Source organism: Mus caroli, unplaced genomic scaffold (assembly GCF_978045245.1).
Source record: "Mus caroli unplaced genomic scaffold, Mus_caroli_1 scaffold_11, whole genome shotgun sequence".
In the NCBI taxonomy this organism is placed as follows: Eukaryota; Metazoa; Chordata; class Mammalia; order Rodentia; family Muridae; genus Mus; species Mus caroli.
Window position 1 is genome coordinate 74,657,461 of NW_028227266.1, and position 5,031 is coordinate 74,662,491.

The following is a 5,031-nucleotide window of genomic DNA, read 5'->3' on the forward strand; positions in this document are numbered from 1 at the left end:
AACTGAAGTTGCTCTAATGAGCCCTGAGAGCCAAACTCATGTAGATACAAAGATAAAGGCAGTTCCCATAGACAGTTTTATGTGGATTTTAAAAATTTGTTTCATCCAATGAGATCTTGTGAACAGTTCCCAAACTACATCGTTACAACCATAATTTAGGGAAAAAAAAGTAATTTATAGTGGTTTCATAATTCCTGTTTAGATGTTCTCAAATTCTTATACCCATTTTTCTATTAATTTATTCTTAAGGTTTGCATTAAAAACAATTACATAATGAATGTATTTGAATAAATACTCACTAGTGAGTCTTGGAGTATTTTGTTAAAATCATAGTGGCTTTGAAGTATAATTCTTTTTTTATTAGATATTTTCTTTATTTACATTTCAAATGTTATCCCCTTTCCTGGTTTCCCCTCTGAAAACATGTTTTCCCATCCCCCCCACCCCCTGCTCACTAACCCACCCATTTCTGCTTCCCTGTCTTGGCATTCCCCACTGGGTCTAGGGTAGCAAAGATGGAATATAGATTTTTGTAAGTAATAATTCAGGAGTATTGGAGGGGAGGCATCAGCAACGTGGAAGTTTGGGAGTGGCCCAGCCATTGAGCTGATTAAAAGATGCTAAATATAAGGCTGTGTGTGTGTGTGTGTGTGAGAGAGAGAGAGAGAGAGAGAGAGAGAGAGAGAGAGAGAGAGAGACTCATTTGAGAATCCAAAGCATTGGGGCAGGTAGAGAGGAGCTTGTACCACTGCTGCCGGGGAAGCTTGGGATGGATTAGTCAACTACATCAACATATAATATTCACCTTTAAATGTTGTAAGTATTGTCATTTCCAAATTGCTGTTTGGGCTGCCAGATGCCAGATGAATTTACATGGGACACTCAACAATAGTTGCATCTATATGTACAAAGTTGATATTATATTCCTTTATTTATTCTTCTATTCTTAATATTATATTTATCCAAATGTCATACATTATCTTTTTGAGTCCATATGGTTTTGAGAACTACCTAAAGTAAAGTAAGCTCAAGAATACATGAAGATAATATTTTTCATGGGCCATATCTCCTGTCATTGTCCAAGAACACTGTCGATTAGGTAAACTTTCCTCTGTCTCTGTCTCGTGAGTGTGGAGATTATAGATAAATACCATCACACCTGGCTTAAAGTATTTCAGAAACCCAAATACTGAAAAATTCTACCTTAAAAGATAAAAATCTATTTTTAAAGATTATAATTTCTAATATTCTATTTGTAGTCTTCCAGTTTGGTGAATATTCATTTAAAAAGTATGCAATAATAAAAAATGTAATAAAAATGCAATTTTATCTATTTTGTGTGAACTTCTAGAATCAAAGTATTTAGACAAAGCATGTTGAAGATAAGAATTTGGGCTCATAGTCATCTATTGGATGGAACACAGGGTCCCTAATGTAGGAGCCAGAGGAAGTACCCAAGAAGCAGAAGGGGTCTGCAACCCTATAGGAGGAACAACAATATGAACTAATCAGTACTCCCAGAGCTCGTGTCTCTAGCTGCATATGTAGCAGAGGATGGCCTAGTTGGCCATCAATGGGAGGAGAGGCCCCTTGGTCTTGCTAAGATTATATGCCCCAGTATAGGGGAATGTCAGGGCCATGAAGCAGGGAGTGGGTGGGTTGGGGAGCAGGGAGAGGGGGTAGGTAGGAGGGTTAGGATATAGGGGATTTTCGGAGGGGAAACTAGGAAAGGGGATAGCATTTGAAGTGTAAATGAAGAAAATATCTAATAAAAAAAGAAATTGGGTTCTAGGCATGTTTAGTAATGTACTAAACTAACGTAATCTCTGGGAAGCCACAAGTACAGGCTCCTTGTCCTTTTTTCCCCCATATCATTATTGCAATTCATGGTTTAATTTCAACTTTACAGAATAATTCTGTGAAGCATATTGTATCAATGAATGTGTATGTGTGAGATCAACTAAAGTCAGCTGGGCACACCGAATGCATTAAGTTATTTGTGAGAAGTCAAAGGTGTGGATGTCATTTTGACTTAGCTGCATTTTCATTGCTGTGGTGAATACCTTGACAAAAAAACACCCTGGGAAAGGTCTGTTTGGCTTATAATTTCAGGCCACCCATTATTTCGGGGAAGTCAAGACAGGAAGTTAAAGCATGGAATTCACAGTTAAGGGCCAAGAAAGAAGAAAAACATGGATTCTGGTTTGCTGCTTAGTACTATCTTTCCTCACTCACATTCCTGGGACAAGCCTGTGTAGTGCCACTCACAATGGATGCATTCACCCCTCAATCAAAACAGTCTCCCACCCGAGACAGGGTCCCAGGCCAGTGTGAGCAGTGACCTACATAATTCCTTGTTAAGAATTCCTTCCTGGGTGATTCTTGGCTATTGCAGGTTGGCACTGAAGCTGACTGGCACAACTTCAATAATCTTGAGCCTGACAATTCCCATAAGACCTCTATTAACAGCTATCTTTACAGCTTATTAGGTTGAAAAAAAGCCCAATAAGATTATCAAGGATATGCAGAGGAAGAAGAGATTATATATATATGTATATATATACACACATATATGTATATATATATATGTATACATACACACACACACACACACATATATATATATATACATATATATATATACTTATTTGTGTTTTAAAGAGTTGACTTTAATTAGCAATAATTGCCCCTCGGATAAACCTCATTGGGTATGATACTGCCACTGAGCAAAGCTAAGAGTTGACTTTAAAAAAAAATCAATCTCCAAATAAACTTTTGCTTGAGAAATAATTTTGTTACATTCATTTGTACTTTGAGGAACATTAGATAAGGATTTTCAGCTTATATCACACAGGAACCTTCTTATATAGTACTGTACTTCAAGTGGGTGTATCATATTAGAGCAATGGTAAAGGGAACATTTTTTACAATGCATCATCATAGTGCTTTTCTCATTCCATTGAACTTGATAAACATCAACCACCTTCTCTTCTAAGCTTTTTATCTTTATTGTTGTTCATATTTAAAAGTGATAACAGTTTTGCCTATACTTGTAATGAGAAAATTGCATTGGAGACCTGAAGTGAGGATGTGTCACCCCCTTTGTTAAAGCTCTGTAGAGATGCTCTTGTTAGTGTGACACGGTACCACATCCCTAAGGGGAACAACTCTCCATAGTGTTGGAAAATAGGAACCTCTACAGTAATCCATAAGCTATTTAGCTTGTCAGCAATTGAATTTAAAAGATTAAGTTTCTGTACTCAATTATAACATACATTTATATATAACATGTTATATATAAATATGCATATAAATGCATCAGAAGCATGCATTTCTAATAATAAGGGTATACAGAAATTTGAATAGTTACCAATGACATAGTTGAGAAACCTAGACATTTAAGTTTTGTGAGAATATTTTGTATTGAGTTTTACTCCTTATTTGGTTGGTTTTAGTTTTAATGTCTATGAATATTAGACTGAATAGATTTGTGTGCACCATGTGTGTGCAGGAGACCCCACAGACTAGAAAAGCATGTTGGAATCCCAAAATCTGGAGTTACAGGTGGTTATGAGCCACCACAGGTGCTAGGAGCTGAGCTCAGATCCTCTGCAAGATTAATAAACTCTCTTAATTGCTCTTCTTTGTCTTCATTCTCCTTCCGTAAAGTCTCACTGATTTTTGATCAAAATCTATCTGAATGTTTATGTATATTTTTCTGCTGTTTAGCAATTTCATCCAAGATAAAAGTACCCATCTTGGAGGGAAGCTTGTTAAGATGCAGGATATTAAAAGAAGGCAAAATAATATGTTGGGGTAAAACATTCATTCTGGTGGGGATGCACTTGAGTGCACCTGTAGAGACAATTCAAAAGGAAGTTCCTGAATTTGACCAGATTCACTGCCCTTAACACCTCTAAAGCATATATATAAATACTGGAAGACTTGGACTGAGAGACATGCTTAGAACACTTGAACTGCATGGAAGAAGCAAATATCAAACAAACTGCCTGCAAAAGGCTTGGATCCACCAAGCTGCATTGAAATAAAACTCTCCAACTGCTTCAGCTGCCTCTACACTGTGCTGTAAACCCCAAACTTCTTCCATGAGCTGCTATAAATATTGGAATGATCTTGGTACTGATGCTAACTTTGAGTAATTCTGTTCCTTTAGGTACCTTGTAAACTACTATATTAGTTTTTTTTTTAACTGATGTGATAAAACTACATGACCAAGGCAATAGATAAAAGGCAGGATTTATTTGGGTTTATGGTTCCAGAGAGTTAACAGTTTGTTGCCATCAAGAGATAGAAGTATGGCAGATGTGTGTGATGGCTGGAGCTGGGAGGGTGAGCACTTGAGCTACAAGCAAGAAGAAGAAGAAAGAAGAAGAAGAAGAAGAAGAAGAAGAAGAAGAAGAAGAAGAAGAAGAAGAAGAAGAAGAAGGAGAAGGAGAAGGAGAAGGAGAAGGAGAAGGAGAAGGAGAAGGAGAAGGAGAAGGAGAAGGAGAAGGAGAAGGAGAAGGAGAAGGAGAAGGAGAAGGAGAAGGAGAAGGAGAAGGAGAAGGAGAAGGAGAAGGAGAAGGAGAAGGAGAAGGAGAAGGAGAAGGAGAAGGAGAAGGAGAAGGAGAAGGAGAAGGAGGAGAAGGAGAAGGAGAAGGAGAAGGAGAAGGAGAAGGCGAAGGGAGAAGGGAGAAGGGAGAAGGGAGAAGGGAGAAGGGAGAAGGGAGAAGGGAGAAGGGAGAAGAAGGGAGAAGGGAGAAGAAGGGAGAAGGGAGAAGGAAGGGAGAAGGGAGAAGGGAGAAGGGAGGAGAAGGGAGAAGGGAGAAGGAGAAGAAGAGGAGGAGGAGGAGGAAGAGGAGGAGGAGGAGGGAGAGGGAGAAGGAGAAAGAAGGAGAAGGAGAAAGAAGGAGAAGGAGAAAAGTGAGCTTTGAAACCTCAAAGCCTACCTCTAGTGACATAATTCCTCCAGAAAAACCACACCTCTGAAACTTACCCAAATACTGCTACTAATTAAAAAACAAGTATGCA

The 5,031-nt window shown here is 38.3% G+C and overlaps 1 non-coding gene across 1 annotated transcript; it reads right to left on the bottom strand.

Annotated features, from left to right (window-relative positions):
- Positions 1–2,595: 2,595 nt before the first annotated feature.
- On the bottom strand, positions 2,596–2,734 carry LOC115032091 (U4 spliceosomal RNA). Its single transcript, XR_003837719.2, has one exon. It is a non-coding gene; the product is annotated as a U4 spliceosomal RNA (small nuclear RNA).
- Positions 2,735–5,031: the final 2,297 nt, after the last annotated feature.